The sequence below is a fragment of the Phacochoerus africanus genome, chromosome 16 (assembly GCF_016906955.1).
Source record: "Phacochoerus africanus isolate WHEZ1 chromosome 16, ROS_Pafr_v1, whole genome shotgun sequence".
Taxonomy (NCBI): domain Eukaryota; kingdom Metazoa; phylum Chordata; class Mammalia; order Artiodactyla; family Suidae; genus Phacochoerus; species Phacochoerus africanus.
Window position 1 is genome coordinate 23,222,342 of NC_062559.1, and position 27,398 is coordinate 23,249,739.

Below are 27,398 nucleotides of genomic sequence, written 5' to 3' on the forward strand. Positions count from 1 at the left end.
AGGAACTCCAGATTTTCAGTATTTTAAAACAAAGCACTTATTAAAAGTATTGAAAAGAATGGCTCTCTTACTGCAGCAATAATTTTCAGCAGTATAGCCAACATCATTTCTCTAAAACTCAGTGTGATAGTGACTTTGTTTAATACAAATTCTAAAATTCATATAAAAGAGCAAAAATTCAAATATAACAGACGATTTTCAAATAGAACAGGTTGGATTTGTCGTCACGATACAGAGACTCGCTCTAAATCTATAATAATTCAGAAAGTATGGTGCTGGTGCAAATCAAAACCACAGTGAGATATCACCTCAAACCACCTAGATGTCTATTATCAAAAATACAAGAGATAACAGGAGTTCCTGTCGTGGCTTAGTGGAAACAAATCTGACTAGGAACCATGAGGTTGCGGGTTTGATCCCTGGCCTCGCTCAGTGGGTTAAGGATCCAGCACTGCTGTGAGCTGTGGTGTAGGTCGTAGACACAGCTCAGTTCTGGCATTGCTATGGCTCTGGTATAGGCTCGCAGCTGTAGCTCCAATTCGGGAACCTCCACATGCCATGAATGCCGCCCTAAAAAGAAAAAAAAAAGTATGAAACCACTTTTATGACACATATGATTCTGAAGAGTTAAAATAAGAAACAAACAAAACAAAATACAAGAGATAACAAATGCTGGCAAAGATGTACAGAAAAGGAAATCCTTGTACCCTGTTGGTAGGAGTGTAAGCTGACACTTTATTCTTTTAGTGCTGATAGTTTCTCAGACTTTCCTGATCTTTGATGACTGACTTTTTGAGGAGTCATGGGCAGCCAGCTGGAAGAACCCCCAAATGACCAAAGCTGCAGCAATTTGGGCTGCAAAATAAAGTAATATTGGATTCTAACTCAAGATATAAAGTATCCATAGTGATATACATGAATAATTGATTGAATGACTGAATGAATAAATGAATGAAGTTGTAAGTTCATTCGTTAATAATAAATGAGGAAGAAGAATCCCAACTAACTTGTGCAGACAGTCCATCCTCAAGAGGGTGGAGCATAATTCCCCACATTTTAAGTATGGGTTACACATACTGACTTCCTTCCAAAAAGTATCATATGAAAAGAGGAGGAAAAGAGTAACTTTACAGGGAGAAATCTGACAAACATCATCTCAGCCAGCTAAACAATGTTGACATCAACAGTGATTATGTTGGTAGTTTGTGCATCTAATATGATAATTATGAAGTTTTATTTTTGTGGTCTTTCGCCTCAAAACTCATGGTCCAATCTAACCAAGAGAAAAAACCAGACAAATCCCAAATGAAGGACATTCTACTATAGACCCTTTATCAGTTGCCATTAGAACAAAAGGAGAAAAACAGTCTTGGGATATCCATCTGGATTAAGGACCAGGTGCAATGATTGCTTGTAACTTTCACAGCTCTATTTTCTTTTTCCATCAGCACCTAGAAACTCAGAGAAGAAAGTAATGCCAAAAACCAAGGAGGTAATACTTTTCTCTCCTCTTGTTTCGCTTTGGTAATTAAAGGGTGAAGGATGCATCATGTGACATAATATTAGGGTCCCCCTGCTATAAACATATCTGGTGGTGGTGGTGGTGGAGATAGGCAATAATTGTTTGCAGCTCCTGCTGTAACCATGCTGGTCCAGCTTGGAGTAAAGTGACAGGAGGGCTGACAATCAGCAAGGAAAAAAATATCCATGATCCACACTCCCCAAGGAAATCTTTGATTATAGAAATGATCATTTTCTAAGTCTGGAGCCCTACAGCCGAGCAGATGATACCAAATTACCCTAGTGACATGGCTGTATTTGAGCGTGGAAATATCCGCACTCAAATACAGCCTTTTCTTTCAATATTTAATCAATATGCATTTTGTTACAAAGTATATGCTCGCCAAAGTCTGAATGTTTTCTTCTATTTTAATGTTATACATTGTTGGGAGTAAGTCCTTTATTCTCCCTCCTGGTTTGTTGTCGTTTGTGGGAGCCTACTGTGGATGATTAATTTGCAATATCCCTTATAAAGAGTGTGAGGCCTGTCATTATTCTTCTCCTAGAGCCCATTCATCAGCATTGTCCCACCTACACATTTCAAGGGTTGCTACTAAAAAGTTATTTTGAATCTGTAAGTCATGTACAAGGCTGGTGGAAATTTATTATCTAAATATAGTAAACCACAGACTAGATTTAAAAACTAAAGTAAAATCATTTTTCATAATCACATTTACACTTTCTGATGTGCACATATATTTAAAATTTCTAAGTATCTTTAATTAGTCACTACTTCTTCCTCTCTAAATAGATTTATCATTAATCACTTAAGACTAACAATAGAAGAGAGTCTAAGGATTTTCATGTGATTCTTTGGTTTTTTGGTTTTGTTTTTTTCTGTTTGAAGTATTTGGATTGCCTGATGGAATTAACTTATTTAGAGATTATTAGGAATTTTACACTGCCATCTAGTGATGTGCAAACCCAAATAGTTGGAAGTTTGGATGAAGCTGAACAATTTGCCCAGCCCATTTCAAAAAACCTGCCCTCCCATTAAGAGCCCTTTCTAATAGTTTAGAGAAACTCGTTGAGTAACTCTTAGTTTTGAACCTAGTTTCTTCATTCTTTGTAATTCACACTCTAAACAGCAGGTGAATGTCAGCTTATCTTTGAAAAAGATGAGGCTTAAAGTTTGATGCACAGCATTCCTCTGATGGGGTACTGGTGACAGTGACAAACAATTATCGAGCGCTCATCATTTGCCCTGCACTGTTCTAAGTGCTTTCCATGTACTAATCTATTTAATCCTAACACCAGCCTCAGAAGGCAGTTACTATTTTGTCCTTGTTTAGCCCAGAGTCCTATAGTAAATGTCCAAATTGCTGCTTAGACCTAGTCAGGTTGGTTCCGGAGTCCACATGCCTAACTATTCGGCTGTTCTCTTTCTTAGTCTCCACCTTTCTCAACTCAACACACACACACACACACACAAAAATATTGGCCCCTGACTGCCTGCAGTCATGTTACAATAAAATCACACTTTAATTTTGGCTTTGTACATGGGTTTACCCTGCTGCATCTGAAACTTACAGTCTTGCACACTTGAATAAATTGCTGTGTTTTAGGTTTTTTTATTCTTCAGTAAAAGTCAGAGGATTATTTCTCTCTTGCCATAAGTTGTGTTAGTAATTTGAGTTCTAACCTTAAAGATAAAAACCAAGGCAGACTTTAATGATATAATCTTAAAAGAAGCTATTTCCACTTCGAGGTGGTACAATTTTTTCTTTTCTTCCAAGAGAATACAAAATAAAAATGGATAGCGTTGATTGCAGCAGGACAATGTAGGATATGACTATTTAATTGCTGTTTATAAGAAAAGTGTCACTGAAGTTAGCTAAATCAGTAATTTTGCAACAAAATGTGGCAGTAGAATTGCATACTTCATAGAGACTCTAGGCAACCCTAACCATCAATCAGCATTGGCTTCTCTATCAGGCAATTGCCTACAATTAAGGAAGCTGTGTAAGGAATGTGAGGTGTGTGTGTTGGGGGTCAGGGAAGAGCAGGAGAGGACAGCAATGCACCTGTATGTTCTGTGATGGTGGGATCACGCATGTGTTTATGTGGTGGGGGCGGAGTGGGGGGCGGTGGGAGAGAGCCCAGTGTCAAACAGAATGGAACTCTGTCATTGACCCAAATAAATCATAAAGAAAGGAACAATTTTTATGAATAAAAGACTATGCTGAGTAGAGCATATTTGCTTGTATTTCAGAGCATGGAGAGTGTTCTAAGAATTAGAGAAATAGGAGTTCCCGTCGTGGCGCAGTGGTTAACGAATCCGACTAGGAACCATGAGGTTGCGGGTTCGGTCCCTGCCCTTGCTCAGTGGGTTAACGATCTGGCACTGCTGTGAGCTGTGGTGTAGGTTGCAGACGCGGCTCGGATCCCGTGTTGCTGTGGCTCTGGCGTAGGCCGGTGGCTACAGCTCCGATTCAACCCCTAGCCTGGGAACCTCCATATGCCACAGGAGTGGCCCAAGAAATGGCAACAACAACAACAAAGAAAAAAGACCAAAAAAAAAAAAAAGAATTAGAGAAATAAAATGTTTCCTAGAAGACATAAGATTTGAGCTGAGCTTGAATGGTTATTAGTGTTCTGTATTAGTTATTTTTAAACTCCATTCCAGCTATTTGACAGCACTCTACTACCTTTCCAAACATCTCAAAAGCACATGACACAGCATAATGGAAAAATGTGCATGATTCTCTAAAATAGGAGAATGATGGTTTGCCTGAATCTATCATTTGATGGCTCTTATACTGATTGTTGGACACCTGTTAATTACACACATGATATATTTTGAAATATCTAAGGAAAAGATATTCTTTGGAGACATCAGTCCTGTCCCTAGCAACTGCCTCAAGAAATACCCTGTTGAATCATTTCTTCAATACTTAACTTCAATCACAGATCCCCAGTCATGACCCTTCTGTTTCTGTCATGTCACTAAGATTTGCGAGCCTCCTATAAGTCCAACAAGAAAAGTTACAAGCAGCATATATAAATATGAACCTGGTTAGGAGTCAGATTTGATGTTTCTGAAATACCCCAGTTTGCTCAGGACTCTGCTCTTCTATTCTGATGCATTTTAATTCCATCAGGCTGTCAGAATGTATCAGCCATTATCTAAATACTGGAGATAAAAAGATGAACAGAAGCAATTTAATTAATATCAGCTTAATTAATGGCTTAACTTAGGCTTTTAGACAGTATCTTTTTGACTCCTCCTTGAGATTTAGAACTCCCAGCCTATTGGATGGCTGGTTTACTTCCACTACCTACTGGAAACACTCTTAAACCTTAATTCATGAGTCACAGCTGGTAGAATGCTTGTCGGCTTTCCCACCAGGGGTAGGGTGGGGGGAGTGGAGGGGTGGGGAATGTGTTCTTGCAGTGGCCCTCAGGAGCCTCTCCAGCCACACCTACAGCTCATGGAATCATTCCAGGAGCTCTGGTTGGTCCTTTTGAAGCTTTCCATGGAGGCATGGCTCTTGCCAGACATTGTTCATAAAGTTTCCTGACTTAGAAATAAATCTCATTCATCTACCTTGAAAGATAAGGCATGGGTTCCCAAGTTCTAAGAATTTTCCTATAGCGTAAGATGTTGAGGTGGAAGGTAATTTTACTGCTACTTCTGGACTACAAATGCACATCTGTGAGTTTGTTCCTAAAGGCAGCGTAACACCCAATAGTTACAGCCTCCCTTTTTCTCACTTCCCAAAGGGGCTTCAACAGACCCAACTAGATGAACCTGGAGGAGAAAATCTGGAGAAGTCACCCCAGTATAAAATGGAAATTAGAGGAATTTAAGCAGGGCTGATGCACAGAAGAAACATTAGGAAATGCTTCTCAGGAAAATATGATGAGAAAGATCAAGTCTCTCTCTCTAACTTAACCCAATGAAGTCCAACAATAGTGATTAAAAAATATTTTTAAAGTTTCTTTAACTTGTAACTTGCCCTTACTTTTTTATCTTATTTCCTTCTATTCCCATTGATCAGAAAAGCACAATGTTTTAGAAAATCTGTCTGTTTACTTGCTTAGAGGAAGGAGCGGGATGAAATAAATGGTAAACTGGGTCCCATTCGTCAGTATCATGGGAAGGATGTCCAGTTTGAAGAAATTTTAATCAAAAGAAGCAGAAATAGGAGCAGCTCCTAAGCTCAACTCAAGATGATAATGAAAATAGAGACACTTCTTGGCTCAGAAGTGACTTCAGGAAAATATAGGCCAGTGGGATCCCTAGGTGATTGTATTCATCATGTCTTTTATTCTTTTTTTTTTTTTTTTTTGTCATTTTAGGGCCCCACCTGGGGCATATGGAGGTTCCCAGGCTAGGGGTAAAATCGGAGCTGTAGTTCCTGGCCTGCACCACAGCCACAGCTCTGCCAGATCTGAGGAGCATCTGTGACCTACACCACAGTTCATGACAACGCTGGATCCTTAACCCACTGAGCAAGGCCAGGGATCAAACCTGTGTCCTCATGGATGCCAGTCAGATTCATTTCCATTGAGCCATGAGGGAACTCCTTATTCTATATTTTTGATGCTTTGCCATCTTGGGTCCTTGCTGTCTCTGGAAAGACTGACCCTCCCAGGACTGACTAGCTGTTCCCAAAGACAGTAAAGGACTTGTCTACGAGTGTGGCTTTCAGATGCAGACCAACCCACCCCGAGCCCTGTACCCCAAAAAACACCTTCTTTATCTCTTACACTTTGGACCACTATCCTCCTTCCCTATTGACTCTAGAGCTAAGTACCAGACTACGAGGGACAGCTCTGTGCCCCCAAAGCCAGCTGAAGTTAGCCAGTCTTAAACCTGATTATCCTGCCTTTCCTGTTTCTTCCCACAAAAACAATAAAGCTCTTACCACTTAATCTCCATGCCTCCTGAATAATTCTGGTGTTTTTCCGCCACCTCTACCCCCACCTTCATGCCCTGGTGAAATATTAGTAAACAGAAAACTCAATTAAATAGAGCTGGGAGACCAGAGGGGGGAGCTCTCATGCCCTGCAATGACAGCAGAGCCCAAGAAGACAGACTCCTCTCCTAGCAAGGACTCAGCCAGTGAAAAGCCACTCTGTTTAGTAATGAGCCCTCCCAGCTTCCTTTTCCCCTCTAGAAAGCATTCTCCTTTCCTTGCCATGTGGGGATTTGCAGGTGGCCTGCCATAGCTACAGATCTGAAAAGCAATTCTCTGCTGACCCCAAATAATAGCCCCCCCTTTTTTTTCTGGAGAAATATCTGGCGGTCTATTTATTTTAGGTCAACATCCTCTTCTCTTGGGATTCATGAATATAGTAAACTATTTTTCAATGGCAATTGTACCCTGATCTTTTGGCTTCACCAAACATAAATAATAATAAAATCCACACTCTAAAACAGTGATTTCAAAGCAAGTTGTCCTTGTGTATTCATAGTTACAGAGGATAAGACTCATTCTTCTGGATGAGGCCTCTACTGTCTCTCTTTTCCATTTTAGAAGCAGAGGAAGAATTACATTGTTTATTTTGAAACCATTTTATGATAGTTTTTAAGAATATTTGTTTGACTCAGGTATTTAAGATTTTGTTTGCAAAATCAATACTATTCTAAGTAAAATGAGTTATATTTACCCAATACAAGTTTCTGATCAACTGATTTCAGAAATAACCCTCTACAAACTTGGTATGACGTAGGTCAGGCCCTCCGCCATCTCCTGACCCTCTCCCCTTCTTTTGCCCCCAAGTAGGGCTGTTGGAATTCCACAGGCAGTTGAGACCTGTCTCCAGATCTGGAAATATCTGGAGACATATCTCCAAATTTTAATCAGGAGATACTTCAGTCTCTCTAGGTCAAACCTGGAGTGTGCAAGTTTGCCCTGGTCCCTCCCTATCCCTACACCCAACTCTGGCAGCTGCTTTAGTCCTGTGTCTTTCCTCAGTTCTGAAAAGTGCACCCCAATCTTGGTGGCAGTGTCTAATTCATATGCAGTTGACCTGTCTTCTTCCTCTAGGGCTGAGTCTACCTGGATTTTACAAGTGACCGAGCTGTATCTGCCAGAGTCTGGAGTCTCACTCCTGGACCTCAGACCTGAGCCTGGGAGCTCAGAAAATGCAGATGCAGTTCTCTATGGCTGATCACACTCAAACTTACCCAAACATCGCATGCTCTGAAATCCCGTCCTTGGGCTTTGCCTGCCTGTCTTCCTCCTGCAAACTATTATAGCAAATCCCTAGTGATGACAGCTGTGTCCCTTCTCTCCTTTCCACAAGAGTGGGTCAGCTGTGGCACCTCCCACTGTGATGTACCTCTGTAAGATCCTACTCTCGATCATATTATAATGTAAAAACTATTTTTTTTTTGTCATTTTGTCTTTTCTAGGGCCACACCCACGGCATATGGAGGTTCCCAGGCTAAGGGTCTAATTGGAGCTGTGGGTGCTGGCCCACGCCAGAGCCACAGCAATGTGGGATCCAAGCCGCGTCTGTGACCTACACCACAGCTCACGGCAACGCCGGATCCTTAAGCCACTGAGCAAGGACGGGGATTGAACCCTCAATCTCATGGTTCCTAGTCGAATCTGTTAACCACTGAGCCATGATGGGAACTCTGTAAAAACTATTTTATCTAGCATTTTGTATTTAGTATTTTCAGAAGAACAAATATTGACAGAAATTGAAGTTATTTTCTTCTGCCCATATTTGTGGACTATGTGTAAGGTTTGATATTACTGATACATTAACAATTATGTATATCACTTCTACTCATTAGAAAAGCATTCCTCTTTATAAAATATGTGAATTGTTTTGGCTTTGGAATCAGATGGATCTGGGCTTTCATCTTAAGTTGATAAATTCAATAACCTCTTTGAGCCTTATTTTACTTCTCTATATATTAAAGACAGTAATGTGGAATTCCCATTGTGGCTCAGTGGGTTAAGAACCTGATACAGTGTCTGTGAGGATGTGGATTCAATCCCTGTGAGGATGTGGATTCAATTCAATGTGGACCTGGCATTGCTATCAATTGTGGTGTAGGTTGCAGATGCGACTCAGATCTGGTGTTGCTGTGGCTCAGATCTGGTGTTGCACAGGCCGGCAGCTGCAGCTCAGATTCAAGCCCTAGCCCAGCAACTTCCATATGCCACTGCTGTGGCCCTAAAAAAAAAAAAAAAAAAAGATAGTAATGTGGATCATGAGGATTTGTTGCATGCAGAGTACCTGTTTAATAAGTAACAGCTATCGTTTTTAGTCCTAGCTACTTATAATGATTACCATTCTAGAAAATATACTGATTAATGTGTAAATATTTCACTGAAACATTGATATACCAGAAAAATCATTTTACTGATTGAAGAATCATATTTATCTACCAGTTTTACCACATCTTCTTTAAATTAAGATTTTTTAGTAGGTTCCAATATATTTATAATCCTACGATTCGACATTTCTTTTCCCCAGAGAGAGAAAAGTAGATCTCTTTAATATCGTCTGAACAAAGAAATTGTTCTGTTTGAAAATTCACAATGCTTTTTCTATACTAACAGTAATTTTTGAATAGGTTTATTGATGTCTAATTAACCCTATTAATAAAAGAGCTTTTAAGCACAGGATTTAGAGCCAGAAAGGCTAATTTAAAAACTTAGGTCTGAATCCTGATTCTGAAATCTATGTTCTGAGCTACTGTGGGATTTTAGATGAGGCCATTTAATCCTTTAAGCCCCAACTGTATTATCTAAAAGCTAAAAACAGTAACAAATAACTTAGAAGGTTTCTAGGAAAGAGTCAAATAATACAACATAGGTAAAAATACTTTTTTTTTTTTTTTTTAGCCATTTCTTGGGCCGCTCTTGCGGCATATGGAGGTTCCCAGGCTAGGGGTCTAATCGGAGCTGTGGCCACCGGCCTACACCAGAGCCACAGCAACGCGGGATCCGAGCCGCGTCTGCAACCTACACCACAGCTCACGGCAACGCCGGATCGTCAACCCAGTGAGCAAGGGCAGGGACCGAACCTGCAACCTCATGGTTCCTAGTCGGATTCGTTAACCACTGCGCCACGATGGGAACTCCTAAAAATACTTTTTAAGGTAAATAAAGTTAACAATGTGCAACCACTAAACTTTTTTTTTTTAACTATCAAAAATGGATGTAAATAAGAATTATGCAAGATAACAAAAAACAAAATAAACTGGAAAAACTCGTAAAACTGCATTTATATGGATAACACAAAGGGACACATTTGTGATTCCTATTGATGGAAAATTGATACTTTGAATGAAGAGATTTTTAAATTATTAATATAATACATGAGGCAATGTTTTCTGGAAACAGGATCTTTGTTCTAGAGGTAGCTTCCAATGCTGGTGGAAACTCTAGAACATTTATAATGATGGATTAGAATGTTCTCAAACACACAAGGAACCGTGATGACCTTCTTCTGAATCCAACAACTGTGAAATTAATGGAAAGGGATAGAGACCTGTTTCTATTCATTTTTTAAAGTTTTTTTTTCATATTGGATGATAAAGATGAAATGCTCTGGGCCCTTTTTCTACCCTGAGATTATTTATCATAAAGAGTGCATTTAATTCTTCTTACCACCTATGATGGTAACAGTCAAAATTTTTCACTTTTCTGTCCTAACTTTAAATATTAATACATATATAGGCTTGATGCTTGGCAAGTATGCATCTTTCTGCCTCCCTGAATCCCAGGTACTACCAATAACACAGGAAGAACCTCAGTCTCGGCCATGGTAATCTCTTGTGTGATAGTGACAGGGTGGGTCACCGGAACCCATTTCCTGTTTCTCCTGAGTGCCCTGCATTTGAAAGAACCTATTCTAATGAGGTAGTACCACGTGACCAGGTTTGGCCAACTCAAGGGAGGAAGAAGTGCCTTGGCTCTTAACAACCTAGTGCACAGTCCCTTTCCCCTGTCTGTCTGCTGGATGCAGACATTCAATAGAGGACCACCGCAGAGCCCTAGGCAATGAGAAGGCAACATAATAAAAAGGAGCCCAAGTCCTTGAATTGCTCCAAGAAAGGCTGCCTGCCGAAACATGCAGGAGACTACTCCATGAACAACAAACACATTTATATTGTTTTATGCCATTAGATTTGGTTTTACTTACTATAGAATTTAATCTACCCTAATACATGGTGTCAAAGATCACACTGACCATAAGGATACTATAGTTTTGATGGAAGCTTAAACACAATGCCTTAGGCTCATGCAGTGCATCCATAGGAAGAGATTAAGTCAAGGAAGTCAATGACTTGGAAAGTGAATTACCTGTTGGGGACCTGCCCCGTGCAAAGCTTCTAGGGATTATTCCTGAATTGGACAATAAGAAAAGATGAAGGCAACCCAGGTACATTTCCTGCATTCAAAGAAGGAAGAGGGATTAATTAATAAAATTAAAACAAGTGAAAACAGACAATTTGCTGAGGAATGCCCAACAGCCTAGAATGTGTAAGGCTGCTGGTGTTGTCATGAGGTCTGTGGGTTAACTGAAAAGCAGATAGAAGCTTGTCCTTAAGAGGGTCTAAATAATGAGAGGAATCAGAAGCACCCAGTTACAAGTTTCCTCAGACCCCGGAATCCTGAGAACACTGAAATGAAAAAGGAGCAACTCCAGAAAAACAAAGCATAGGCAGGAGCTGCTTTTTGTGATAGAGTAACCTACCTGTAAGTAGCCTAAGTATCTGGAATGAAAGGACTAGAGTTCTGCCTTTGCAGTTTCTACCAAATGTTGGTGGCTAAAATTACCAAAGTAGCATAGGATGAATACACAGGAACACGCAAAAGCATCAGCAATGTCCCCAGGGTATGTTTGATGAATTCTTAGCCACAGTCTTAAAATGGAAGAAGGAAGAGAAGTGAAGTGATTAAACTGAATTGCGTACCCAAATTGTGTATGCATATATTTGAAACCTCACATTGGAAGACGCGTAGAATTCTAAGTTGATCTGAAAAAGTAACATTAAAATTGCCTGCGCATAAAAGGAGGAATTGAAGGAGAAGTTAAACGAAGGAAGCAGTTCAAGAAATGTCGAAGGGCTGTTCTTCCGGGGGTTGGATTTTGTTAATCTTGGAATCCTTATTCCTGGTGACCTCGATTTCCTTTGTGTAGCACATCTGCTGGAACTGTGTAGCACATCAGCTGCTGGAGAGTGACAGAGGACAGACAGCTGGTTTCAGAAAAAGTTTGAGACAGCTGGTGAGATCACTGAACCTGGGAGGCAGTAGGGAGGAAGAGAGGACGTCCCTCGCAGGGCTGAGGTCAAGGCTGCAGCACCAGTGCTTTGACAGGCAAGTCTGCATGGTCCCAGAGCCCCACGTTTTACTCCTTTTTTAGAAACTTTTCATGCAAAAATGAAAGCAAGCAAGACTTTAAGCCAAGTCTCTCTACTAAAAAAATATATACGTATTACCTTAAAATTTTTTCTTTTACATTACAGCTAAATTGTTTCTTACGAAAAGCGTATTTATCAAAGCTATAGGGATATGATTTTTAAAGCCTTGCTTCTCTGTGTTCTTTATAAAGGCCACTATGTTCCCATATTGTTTATTGAAAATGTTCTCTGCACAGTAAGTAATGTTCTTGAATGAAAACACTGTACTTTCCATGGAGATAGAAGTTACACTATTCAAAAAAACTTTTAGAAAACACTTTAAATCTTTAAGATGAATTTTGTGTGCTGTGATAAGATAAATTATCCTTTCGAAGAGGTTTGGCTTTGCTGTTTGAATTGGCTCTTAGAGACTGAAGACTTCTTGCACCTATCCTTTTTATTGTATTTTATAGATAAGAGCATCTATTTGAATAATTATAAGCATATAAATATATGATTTGAATATATTTATACATGTGTGAATATATTATACGTGTGTGTGTGTGTATACACCTATATACATAGGAATTGACTCTAGTATGGGCTGATGACAATATAACATGTTTGGTTTTGGTGAATGCTGCTCTATCTGCATATAGCGAGGGTCATGCAAAAGCATTCCCTGAAGTCTCCTGCAAAACACACTCAGAAATAATTGGTTTTCGGACTTCCTGTCATGGCTCAGTGGTTAATGAATCTGACTAGGAACCATGAGGTTGCGGGTTCAATCCCTGGCCTCACTCAGTGGGTTGAGAATCCGGCGTTGCCGTGAGCTGTGGTGTAGGTTGCAGACGCGGCTCGGATCCTGCGTTGCTGTGGCTCTGGTGTAGGCTGGCGGCTACAGCTCCGATTCGACCCCTAGCCTGGGAACCTCCATATGCCGTGGGAATGGCCCAAGAAATGGCAAAAAAGACAAGAAAAATAATAATAATAATAATTGGTTTTCCTCTTTCCATGATGGCACCATGGGTTGGAGTTCTACTGTATGTGATCATTAGTGGTGACCTAGAAACCAAATTCCACTTCCTGGACAATGTCTGGAGCCCAGATCCACAGTCCGTATTAATATTCAGGAAGACTTGTAGGAGAGCACATGGCATCTGTTTGAAAAAAGTGGGATCTTAGGCTTGTCCTATTAGTCAAGGTATGATTTATTTTCTTCAGCACTCACACAGACATGTTACCAATTGTTTTTCATTTAAAACATAAAATTGCCTTTCCAAGATTTATGATAATTTTAATAGGCCAAACGTATATATTGATTCTTAATATTTTATAGCTCTTATTTGATATCGTGGGGAGATTATTCTATTCCTTTGAATCACAGTGTAGGATTACTCTCCCTCTGGAATTTGTATATTCAGAGATATGTTTGGACAGTCTTCCAATGTAGTTCACACTTGTATGCAGGATAGACATACAAGCTGGGAAAAAAAAAAAAAGGCATGCAAGAGGAGTGCCTGTTGCGGATCAGTGGGTTATGAACCCGACTAGTATCCATGAATATGCAGGTTCCATCCCTGCCCTCACTCAATGGGTTAAGGATCCATCGTTGCCGTGAGTTGCCATGTGGGTTACAGACGCGGCTCGGATCCCATTGTGGCTGTGGTATAGGCTGGCAGCTGCAGCTCCAATCTGACCCCTAGCCGGGGAACTTCCACATGCCATAGGTGAGGCCCTAAAAGACGAAAAAAAAAAGAGAAAAAAAAAGGCATGCAAGAGCTTAAACTTACGAAGTAGAATAAAAATGGGGGTGAATTCAGCCAACAGCACACAATTCAAATCTTTCAATCTTTATTATCTAGGTGGAACCCACCAATAAGACATTAATTAGCCATATGTTACTTCAAAAGAAATACCTCCTCAATTGTGCGGCAGCACCTAATTATAGGAAATGATAAGGACCATTTAGTGCATGCAAATTGCCCATAGCACAGGGGAATTAGAGGGTAGACTGAACTGTAACACCTTGCTGTAAAAGATGAGCCAGCTGCAGAGAGATTTATCATTCTGTCCTACTTCAGTTCTTGCCAAGTGTAGGCCCACCTCACTCCATTACCTATGGACATGTGCAAAAAGTCCATTTCTTAAATAATCTGACAGCAAACCCACATTAATATGCTAAGAAAACAACAATAAAAGCCTATGGTTAAATTGAGTGGAAAATGTGACTAGCTAAATGCCTGTGTGCCATGATTAGATCCATATAGACTAAAGCAAAGAGAAAGAAAAAAAAAATTCATACACTGACACTGCTGTGGTCTCTCTGAAGACAAGCATCTATAAGCTGGAATTTAACACCAAAAAAAAAAACCTCATAAAATTGCTTTTTAAGAACTATTCTATGTTGCCAACGAAAAAATGACAGAGACTTTACTTTTTAGTACGAGTATAAATTTTACATAAAGCATAAAAATTTCAGGAAGGTTCTTAAGAGCTAACAGCTATGGATGATATACGCGGATCCCTTCTTCCCTCTTCTGCGCTTACGAGTGGGCTTTCTCTTTGTGTGGAATGTGTGATAAAAACACAGGCATAGACAACTCAAAGGACACCAATCATTAAGGGAGGCTCAGGAAAGGACGGGCACCTTCAGAAAGACCGCTTCTTTTCCCTAGAGTTAAAGAGACTTTTGTAGCATTTTCCTTGGCATAATTATCTCAGGGAAAAACAAATGAATATTAATATTGACAGAGGACAACAATAATTGAGGAATTCTAATTAAGAAATCAAGAAAGATAGCACGCCTTGATCATGTTATTGATTTTCTTTAATCTACTAGAATTATTAAGTTTCTTGAGCACAGGGCTTATATTTCTTTAACTTTGGAACTTCCAGATACCCAAAGAGGATGCTTTATTTGAGTAAGGGCCCAATATATTTTTAGTAAAATTTAGTATGTTAAAATTTCATGATTCTTGGATTTTGAACAATTGCAACAGAAAAGCCACTTCGATCAACATATTCATATGTTAAAATTTCTGCTTAAAGTATTAAAAAGTATTTTAAAAAATTTGTTTATTCTTCCCATGGAAGGAAATTAACTCATACTTGGGATTTTAGGAGTTGGAAGTGTCCTCTGCTCTTTGGAATTTACTTTCCTGGCATGCCCTGAAGGCATCTCAGGGGCTGAAGTTTCCAATTTCTGCTTTAACCAGAGCAGCTGCACTTTAACCTGTTTTACATAATACAAAATCTTATTTGAAAGTATACGAAAACCAAGTCCAAAACGTACAATTCTGAGAATTCCTGTAATGTAATCTGAGGTAAGGCCAATAACAGTTTTCAGGTGGCTTATGCCTATAATACACAAATGAACGCTGCAACTGTTTTTATAATTGTGCTTCTTATAACTTCTTCCACTGACAGAGTTTTATGAAAGTTATTGGTAAGCATTACTGACATTGTTGTAATACTCCCACATACTTGAACTTGTCACTGTCCCATTTCCGGGGTGGTCCTTGTGCTAAAGCAATGGCTAAAGAGATTAATATCATCGTTGCTGCTATAGATCATATGATAACTAATTTAGTAAATTTTCTCCCACTTTAGATCTGCTGATGAGATTTTTTTAAACGTGTCACCAAAGATGGGCAAAAAGAAAAAGTAAGAAGGATACAAAGTGGAGAGAAGGAATAGCCATCTCTAAGCCCAATTCTAGAGTTCAACTACATTGCTCAGTCTGAAGTATTTCATCTCCATGGGGACAAGATGGGAATGGGGTGGCTGGAGTGGCAATCCCTGTTTTAAAATGGAAAGTATGAATACTGCGTAAACAGATATTTTGTAAGTACATAGAACACATCAAGGAAATTCTCTCATGGTTCTACCTTATTAATATGGGTGAATAATGACTCTCCAGTTTCTAAGAGACCAGAAAAAACAAATCTAGTGCCTGTGTTGCATTAAAGAAATATACCAGGAAGAACTTGAGTGGGGGAGGATCTTGAGGGAGATTATTAGAATGAATATAAAATTGTACATGTTTACAGGCTTTTCATATACCACTACCTTATATAAAATTTAAAAAAATTGTCTGTGGTAGAAAGGATTATCATTCCTTATTGATGAAAAACAATGATTCTGAAAAGTTGTATGGTCTCAGATGAGGCCGAGAGTCAAATTCAAAACCTCTTATGCTAGGTTTATTCCATCTTCATGTCATCATTATGGCTTCCTACCATTCTAGATGTAGAAAGAGATATTACCGATTGATTTTGGTAATTATATTGTTACTTGCTTTCCTTTACAAAGATGAAAGCAATCTTTAGTATAAAATGGGTTATAACTGGTTTTAGGTAGTAAGACTAGTCATATAAGCTAGAGAGACCATAAAAAATTGTGCTTCCTGACCTAACGACCATGAGGGACTCACTGATCAAGTTAATCTTATTAATAGCAAGATAATATCTTTGATGTGGTATATGGTAAACATGCACTGACAAATACAGCCATACATAAATTACATCCTTCATTAGACTTTTTTCCTGTTTTATATGAGATCAAAATAGACAGGCATGCATATTTAAACATGGACAGCAACCAGCACTGGGAATCAAGGGACAGCCTCTGTTAACACTGATAGCTCTTTTCCCAAATTTCATAAATTCCTAACCAGATTTAATTCATTCCTCCTTCTAAACCCAGCAATCTCAGATAATTAAAAGTATGTTTGTTGTTGTACTGATATTGAAAAGCAATAACCCTAAGTGCTTTTAATGGACTACCTACATAAAAGGTTTCATTATTCAAACTGAATCTTTTCTTTAAAAGAGATGATGAATAATTATTTCTCCTCTTGAAAGCTTAGAATCAAGAAAATCAGTTCACTAGGTTTTTTGTTTTATTTTGTTTTCCTTTTTTTTGCTTTGTAGGGCTTCACCTGTAGTATATGGAAGTTTCCAGGCTAGGGGTCGAATCAGAGTTGTAGCTGCTGGACCTATGCCACAACCACACAGCAACACCAGATCCCAGCCACGTCTGTGACCTATGACACAGCTCACCGGCAACGCCGGATTATTAACTCACTGAGCAATCCACCAGATCCTCACAGATACTAGTCAGGTTCTTAACCCACTGAGCCACAATGGGAACTCCAGGTTTTTATTATTGCTAACAAAAAGTAAGTTTCTCTCTCAGAATCTTATGTGCTAATTAAAATTGACAGTGGTTGAAAAAACTGATAATAAATGCAAGGAAAGTAGCTTTCTTTTTGAGAACTGACAGGAAATATGAATGATAAAGTAACAAGGAAACAATATTAATAACAGGATAAGTGTCGGAAATATATAATACTGTATCAAATTATACTGTATTGGATAAACAAATTTGGTAAATCATTTTCTTGCTGACAAAGTTCTTAACCAAAAGAAAACTGTGAAAATGAACAAAAGAAATATATTCCAAAGAGCTACTAAGACTGGAGTTGACAGGTGGAGAGATGCAATGTACTAGGAAGTGAAGGAATTGTGTGTTTGATCAAATCATGTGTCAAATATGCAAAGAACTGAATATCATTCAGACTCTGAAAGATAAAGATAGAAATGTATTGCCAAAAGAATAACACTCAATGTGAAACTGATTGAGGTATTTGAAATATCAAGCAAACATTCCATTCCATAAAGCTATGGAATTTGCGCTTTGAATATCAGCTTTTCCGAAAAGGATGTTGGATAATATCCAACATTTAGCATGTTCCCAATCTCACATGAAAGTAAAGCAAAAATTAAAAAATAAAGAACAGTATTACATGAAAGTTTGCTACTGAACCTATGTAACTATGTATATAATAAAATGGATAGGTATTTATTTCCCAAGGTACCCTGGTCTTCCAAAAATCCTGAAAAGATAAATGGAAGTTTGTACCCAAAGACAGTCATGAACCATTTATTATAAAACTTATTTGTAAATAGGCTATTATAATTTAGTATGAAATGTCACATGTTCCGTTTAGCTTCTTGTAAATTATTAGGTGGAAAGAATGCATAAAAACATTTGGGATTAGTAGATGCAAACTATTGCATTTGGAGTAGAAAAGCAATGAGATCCTGCTGTATAGCACAGGGAACTGTATCTAATCACTTGTGATGGAATATGATGGAGGATAATGCAAGAAAAAGAATGCATATAATATGTATAACTAGGTCACTTTGCTGTACATTGAAATTGACAGAACAGTATAAATCAACTATAATAATAAATTAAAAATAACTAAAACAAAACAAAAAAAGTATGACAGTGAAGTGAAGTCTAAGCATCAAGTTCATTACTTACACAAAATACTAATATATTTGGTATTCCAGGGGGAAAAAAAAAAGGTGCTTATTGCTTTGTTGGCTGAGCTGAGCCCCCTCACTGCCTAAGCAGTTAATAATTATGGTCAATTTTAACACCTTGGGCAGAAGAGTTTGCCTTAGGTTATTTGATTTGTCTTATGTTAGAGAAAAGATAATACATTATAACTTGGTTTGTTCTATGTTAGAGAAAAAAGAATACATTATAACTAATGCATTGTTCTCAACTTGATAATTCTGATTAACATCAGGGATAAATCTCATCATCATTTTACTACTTGGCTACATAAATTAATGTAACTAGTAATCAAGGGATTTGTAAATCTTTAGTAAAAACTTGATAGCACTGAAAAAAGTTCACTTTAAATGGTCACCCTAGCTAGAGAATTGGTTGTCTTGGGTTGAGTTACCTATTCCTATAAAAGGGTAATTTTTCTGGCAAAAATGTAACTGGGCTATAAATGCTTCCAGTTCACTGTTTCAATAGTTGCAACATCTTGGGTTTCATCTCAGACTCCTTTCTGTCCTTAAAATCTCTTGAAACCATTTTCGCTAACTTTCATCGCCTCTATCAACACCATAGTTCTCCTGAATTACTAGAATATCCTCTGCACTGATCTTTCTGCCTCTTGCCTTGACCTTGACCCATGTGTGCATCAAGATACAACAAAGAGGGTGTTATAACATTATACTGCTTTGTCTGGTACTTGTGCCACCTGTGCTTTAGAGGAACAGAAATAGTGTTCCCGACACTATTAAATCCCCAACATCTGGCACTCTTTATACACTGGTACAATACTTTTAAATAAATTAATGAAGAGATGGTTGGATAGATGCCTGGGAAAGTCCTATACCTATGGGAGCAACATTATAAATGCTGTTAGCACAAAGAAATGTAACCTCTAGAATTATAGCTGTGGGGCATCATGAAGTAGATGCAATTTCACCATTAGCCATAAGAATATAGCATTGACTTATGGGCAAATTCATTCCAAATTCCAGATAACAATACCACAGACCTTTACAACACATGCCAGTCATAGAGTAGAGGTTATTATATTTCAAATAAACAGCATCTATCAGAACCAATAAGATCTGTGGATATCATGAGATATGAGAGACTAATAAAAATAGTGTTTTCTAAACTGAAGTTGGAATGTCATGTCAGGTGAGTAGAAATAAAATGATTAATGTAGGATCTGGGAAAATGGACGGTGAACCCAAGCAAATAATTGCACATATAGATTGTACTGTCTCCATTTCTGGTGTGACAAGTGAGATGTACCAGCCCGCCATGGCATCCCTTGCAAGTACTGTTTTTAAATTCCTCTAGATTTTTTATTTTGTCCATCTTAACTGGCAGGCCATAAATAAATGTTGACATGGCATTTACTGTGTGTCTGTTCCACGCCACTAATTTCTGGATTCCCCCCGCCCCCATTTCCCTAGAAAAACTGTATAGGATAGCAGAGGAAAAAGTAGCAGAATTTTGTTTTGTTTTGTTTTGTTTTTTTGATTCTTGAGAGCTTGGTCACTGACTGGGATGCTTCTCAGAAAAAGATTAAGGGTAACTGGAATGACTTAAGACCGTCCTTAATTTCTTTCTCAATAAAACTCCAGGTGAGGAACTAGCCCGAAAACATTGTGTATCATCAATGTGTTTCTTTAGGCTTTATTAAGATTGTCAAAGTTTAGGAGTAAGGATGATCCTTTACAATCTTCTAATGTCCAATGGAGTTTCTCATACTCTCAATCATGTATATTCTCTTGGGGGAAACTCAGTAACAAATTCATTATAGGGGCTTGCTGAGTTGAACTGGATTAAGCCTGAAAACGATGGATGGATGTGAGAATACTATCTAAAGGGTGCACAAAATTGCCAGCTGATAGGAATCACTGCTAATCATTAACCCCATTTTACAACACCTCCATAATTCTGTAATTCTTTCAAAAGTTGTAACATTTTTTCAAATTAGGGTGGATTTTAATTTGTTTCAACTGTATGGCTATATGTATTCTGATATATACAGAAACTAAACATGTGAGAAAAGGTAAAGTTAGAGGATGGATGAACAAAAAAAGATCAGAGTTCCCGTCATGGCTCAGCGGTAACAAACCTGACCAGTATCCCTGAGGACGCAGGTTCGATCCCCAGCCTTGCTCGGTGGGTTAAGGATCCGGCGTTGCCGTGGCTATGGTGTAGGCCAGCAACTACGGCTCCGATTCGACCCCTAGACTGGGAACTTCCATATGCTGCAGGTGCAGCTCTAAAAATTAAAAAAAAAATCAAATAAAATGCAGATAAGTAGCTTCAATTCAAAAAAGATAAAGTATCACTTGTTCACTGCAAGAGATCAGTCACAGAAACCCATCAGTGGTACTTCCGGTAAAATGAATTGTACTGTCTCTATGGCATTAAGTTAATTAAGGTTTGAGAAGGATTAAACATTTGGTTGTAAAGCCACAGAAGTAGTTTGTAGCAAATAACTGGAAGCAGTTTTTGTATTTCAAACAGCCGTTCAGTCTTCCTAGAAGTACCAGTACAAAAAAGAAACCAAGTTTGATTATTTAATAAATAATTTTCAAGAGCAATTGTACTGCAGAGTTCCCACTGTGGCTCTGGCTCAGTGAGTTAAGAACCTGACTGGATGTGAATTTAATCCCTAGTCTCACTCAGGGGGTTAAAGGATCCAGCATTACCACAAGCTGCAGCATAGGTCACACATGTGGCTCGAATCTGGTGTTGCAATGGCTGTGATGTTAAGCCTGTGGCTATGACTTTAACTTCAATTCACACCCTACCCTGGGAAACGCCACATGCCATGGTTGCTGCCCTAAAAAGAAAAAAGAAAGAAAAAAAGTGCAATTGTATTTAATGTTGGTAATAGCTTGTCTTAAAGGATTTTTTTTAGCCATTTTGCTAAAAAGTATTTAGAAAGTAAAATTCAATTTTCATTATGGTAAAACTTTAAAATACTATATAGACAGAGGTATGCAAAACCAAAACGGTTATTAACACTACACCTGTTTTCAAGGAATTATAGAAAATCCCTAAGGTATCTAGCTTATTGGATTTCACCAGCTGTTTTATGAAATTCCTTTCCCTACGAAAAGTGAAAAATTGAGTAGTCAATTCCATGGAGTATTTTCTTGAACATAAGTACATCAGTATTCCAGCATATTTTGGATAAGTATACTAAGGTCCATTTTATAGAACATGGTGAATACAGTGCTAGAGCTTCGGCACTTATCAGGTTATTATTTGCATGAAGAATGCAGCAAAAAGTTAAAATAATTTAGCTCCCAAAGCATACAGGCAAAATTTATAATCTCCAAATAAAGAATTGTGTAAGCTTGAACAATGAAATCCTTCATTAGATGATGGAGAAAATGATGTCTCCATGATCTCTGAGCATTATAAAATATTACAGTTGTTAATGCTTTAATTCTACATAGATTTATTGGCCATCTGCTATGTGCCTAACATTATCCTGTCTCTGTTTGCTCATTTGGATGTTTTATTTTCAGGACCCTTTCTGAAGAAGAGAACATAATTTAATATCTCAGTTTCTTCATTGATCCATTAGACATATATAGGCCCCCGTTTACCATTTACTCTCTTCTAAAAGAGAGCAGCAGCCTGTTTTAATTTAAAAACATTTAGTTACAAGTTGCTCATGACTTCATTAAACACCCTCATTTTTTGGTAAACATTCTATTTCTAAAGAATATTTTGCTCACATTGAACAGAAATATGCCATATATAAATATGTATACATATATACATATGTGTATATACACACACACATATATGAAGAGTACATGCACATGAAAGAGATTTATTCTAAGGAATTGGCTCACAGGGTTATGGAGGCTGAGAAGTCTCAACATCTAAAGTCAGCAAGCTGGAGATCTAGGAGAGCAGAGGTATAGTTCTAGGCAAGTCTAAAAGCCTAGGAACCAAGAAAATCAACGGTACAAGTCTACTTTGAATCTAAGTCCAAAGGCAGGAGAAAACCAGTGTTCCAGCTCAAGGACAGTCAGGCAGAGATAGCAAATTCTCCTTCACTCTGACTTTCATTTTATTCAGGCCTTCAACTCATTGGCTGAGGACCACCCACATTAGGGATGGCAATCTACTTTACTCAGGCTAGTGATTCAAATATTAATCTCATCCAAAAAAACCTGTCATAACCATATCCAGAATAATGTTTAACCAAAAATCTGCCCCTCCCATAGCTCCATCAAGTTGACACATAAAATTAACCATCACACTTACATTGCTTCTTTGACCCATGTACCTTCTAAACATGAAACCGAGGAGTTCCCATTGTGGCACAGTGATTAACGAATATGACTAGGAACCATGAGATTGAGGGTTCGATCCCTGCCCTTGCTCAGTGGGTTAAGGATCTGGCGTTGCCATGAGCTGTGGTGCAGGTTGCAGATGCGGCTCGGATCCCACGTTACCATGGCTCTGGTGTAGGCTGGCATCTACAGCTCCAATTAGACCCCTTGCCTGGGAACCTCCATATGCCGTGGGAGCAGCCCTAGAAAAGGCAAAAAGCCAAAAAAAAGAAAAGAAACCAACATGACATCCAAATACTTTAGCACCCCTGTTCAGCCTTACTCTAAGTCCTCACCTCCAAAAGCAATGCTAAACTCCAAACATAGTTAGGAAATGATTACAGTAAGTTATGTATTGGTGATCTGATGATTGCTTGTGCCAGAATGGTACCAGCAAAGGTGGTGAAAAATGTTTAATTGTAAATCCGACAGAATTTGTCTTACAAATGGAACTGTGGCATAAGAGTAAAGTAAAGAATGATGCCACATTTGGACATCTAAGGACAACTAACAGAATGGAGTTACTAATCAAGAGGCAGAAAAGATTCTGGGAGCTGCAGGTGTGACAATGGGGTAGGAGGAATCAGAACTCAGTTTTAGAAATATTCACTTTGAGAAACCTATTCAACACCCAGGCAGAGATGTTGGTAGGCTGTTGAATATAAGTTTGGTGTTTACTGGAGCTACTAAGTCTGGAAAAATAATTTTGAGTCAGTTGCACTGAATAGATGATATTTTTAAGTCATGAAGCTGATGAAATCACCAAAGGAGTAAAGACAAATAGAAAAGTTTAAAAACAAAATATGTATCGGTACAATACATAAACAGAGTTACGTGTGTTCACTGAAAACAAATCATAAGGGTTGGAGGACTTTATAACATTTTTCTGCCTTTCAATAAATCTCTCCATACACAGACCTCAGATAAGCTCAACCAACTCTAAGAAACCCAAATTTAACTTAACCTGCTCCTGAATTCTTTTAGAACTAAAAATAATTCAGTTGATACTGTAAAAATAGAGCAGAATTTGCTTGTACTGAGTCCTTAAGGCAATGGGGCAGAGGAAATAATGGGATGACCTTAATCTGAGAACAGAACCATTTCTAAAAGAAGCCAAAAATAGTACTGGGGTCACAAATTTTATACCAGCCCTGATATTTTAATAATGTTGTCACATCAGAGTTAGCTCTTCTCTGTTGCTTTATATATAAGCATGCTTAACTTCTATTCCAATAAAATAAGACAGGGCATTTGGAGTGAAAAGTCAAGATAATAAATCTGCTCCTATGAACCCAGCCTATCTAGACACTATTGATTTTGTTGTCTGTATCTGTCTGTACATTTCCTGTAACAGCTTTAAAGCTATCAATCAAACTTATCCTATACATAAAACATGTACAAGGCAAAGCAAATAGGAAACAGTTATTCTTTTTAGCATTTACAGTCCTGCCTACTTAGCAGTACTTTGTAATCAGTAACATATTTCTCATGTGATAGTACTCTATCTGGAAAATGATCATACTAAGTCTGGCCATACAACTTTGATCACTTTGTATTCAGTGCTGAGCTGTCAGATCTATCTAGGAAATAACAGTGTGAGCTATTTCCACAGGTTTCATTCAAGAAATATTTCACTGATGACTTAAAGCAAATCAGACACAAAAGCAAAAATGTTAAGCAAAAAAGTTTGATCAATTCAATTACATCACATTGAGGATCTTCCAAATGATACCATAAAACAAAGATAAAACCAGGCACTAAAATAGTTGAAATATGGCTACCAAGCAAAAAACCAATATAGAGGTTTTTATCATTTGTTTTTTGACTATCTTTTGTGAGTTTCTAGTTCACATCATTTTTTTTCCCATGGACGGTTGAAGATATATATATAGATATATATCTATCTATATATAGATATATAGATATATATCTATATATAGATATATATCTATATATAGATATATATCTATATATAGATATATATCTATATATAGATATATAGATATATATCTATATATTGTGACATTGTTAAAATTTTAAAAACTGAAAGCAACCAAGATGTCATCAATGGAAGAATGGACAAATAAATCATGGTATGTTTATGTGATGAAATAGACCTCTGTTATAATACTAACTGAACAGTATAATACTAAATGAAGCATCACACCCAAGAAAGGAAGCTAGTCCCATATTGGCATGTAAGGATAATATGATTTGGGAATTATATAATAAAATGTATCAAAACTTTTAAAACTCACAAAATATTACATGCTTTCATGGATATATATGTTAAAATGTATATGGCATATAAGTATAAAGAATGAATAAATTTCATAATGGTGTTTGCCTTAGACAAGAAGGAAGAGAAGAGGGTCTGGCAAAATGTATATAGGAGTATTCTTCAGTTTTCTTTCTTAAAAAATGATTTGTCTTTAGAATCTTCTAGGTATAGTATCATGTCATTTGCAAACAGTGATAGTTTTACTTCTTTTCCAATTTGGATTCCTTTTATTCCTTTTTCTTCTCTGATTATCACTGCCAGGACTTCCAAAACTAAGTTTTTGTTGCTGTTTTTGTTTTTGTTTTTTAGGGCTGTACCCATGGCATATGGAAGTTCCCAGAGCTAGGGGTTGAATTGGAGCTGCAGTACACCACAGCCATAGTAACGCCATTTTAAGTTTATTTTTGTGTATGGTGTTGGAGAGTATTCTAATTTCACTCAAAATGGATCAATTTAAGTTATTATTTAAATTATTTATTAGTAATTAAATATAAGGCCAGATACTATAAAACTCCTAAAGGAAAACATAGGCAGACTTCTCTTTGATATAAATCACAACATCTTGTTTGATCCACCTCCTAGAATGAGGTCAATAAAAACAAAAATAAACCAATGGGACCTAATTAAATGCAAAAGCTTTTGTAAAGTAAAGGAAACCATCAAAAAACCTGAAAAGACAACCCACAGAATGGGAGAAAATCTTTTCAAACAATGCAAAAGACAAGGGCCTTATCTCCAAAATATACAAATATCCCATACAACTCAACAACCAAAAAAATAAACAACCCAAAAAATGGACAGAAGACCTAAACAGACATTTCTCCAAAGAAGATACTAATTATTAGAGAAATGCAAATCAAAACTACAATGAGGTACCACCTCACACTGGTCAGAATGGCTATCACTAATAAGTCTATAAATAACAAAAGCTGGAGAAGGTGTGGAGAAAAGAGAACCCTCCTACACTGTTAGTGGAATGTAAATTGATACAACCACTATGGAAAATGGTATGGGGGTTTCTCAGAAAACTGAATACAGCATTACAATGTGATCCAGCAATCCTATTCCTGGGTATATATCTGGACAAAACATTCACTCAAAAAGATACATGCACCCCTATGTTCATCGCAGCACTCTTCACAATAGCCAATACATGGAAACAACCTAAACGTCCATCAACAGATGAATGGATTAAGACGTGGTACAAGTATACGATGGAATACCACTCAGCCATAAAAAAGAGCAAAATGCCATTTGCAGCAACATGGATGGAACTAGAGATTCTCATACTAAATGCGATTAAGTCAGAAAGAGAAAGACAAATACCATATGATATCACTTATATCTGGAATCTAATATATGGCATAAATGATCCTATCTACAAAACAGAAACAGATCACAGATATGGAGAGCAGACTTGTGGTTGCCAGGGGGGGCTGTGGGGGAACTGGGATGGATGGAGAGTTTGGGGGTGGTAGATGAAAACTGTTACATTTGGAATGGATAAGCAATGAGCTCCTACTGTACAGCACAGGGAAATATATCCAATCTCTTGGTTAGAACATGATGGACGATAATATGAAAAAAAAGAATATATATATATACATATATATATATATACACACATATATAAGTGACTGAATTTGCTATATAGCGAAAATTGAAAGAACATTATAAATCAACTATAATAAATTTGTTTAAAAATAAGAAAATAAAAATCTCTCTAGATATCAAACAAGCAGCCTGCTAAGATAGCTGTTGCTCATGATAGCAAAATGCTAAAGATTCTCCCAATTAAAAAAAAAAATCTGAAGCAAATGCTGTAAATTGTTAACAATTTTTAATTTTAGTTGCAGTATATGTAAGTTTACCATATTTCTCTACTATATACTTTCCAAAGAGAATTATAATTATGTATTTTTATTAAACATTTTAGGAATCATTGTTATATTACACTTACATTTATAGTCACATATATTTTAACAGATTTAGTGTTGATATCATATAAAAATTTTTTAATATAAAAATTTTTTAAAGGTTACAGTAGAACTGTTCCCTTACTGATCATGTTTTTAAGGCAATACCAATAATTTCTAGCTGATTTGCAATTCCCCTAAATTCTACATGTTCCTGGTAACTTCTGATGGACTCATTTTCTTTGATGGTTCTGCACAGTCACAGCAAGACCCTTCCTTATCTTTCCCCAACATTTGCAGCCTCTCTATCCCTGTCTGCCTCCCTGACCATAACAGGATCTCATCATGTCGTTTATTCCTATTCATTTTTGTTACCCTGACAAGCTCAAGAGAGAAGCTGAGACTCCTCTCTAACACCCAGAAATCACAGTCATACAGCTCAGTTCATCCTTTATTCTGATCCTGTCACCCGGCCCTTCCCAACTCTTGAAATCTGTTCTGAAGGGGAACCTCTGGAACTCAGTCAGCCATCAGCAAATTTCCTTATAACCTCTATCAGTTCTTTGCAAGTTCCCTTTCATCTTCCTTTTTGAATTGAAATCTGGCCCTCCCCTGATGAT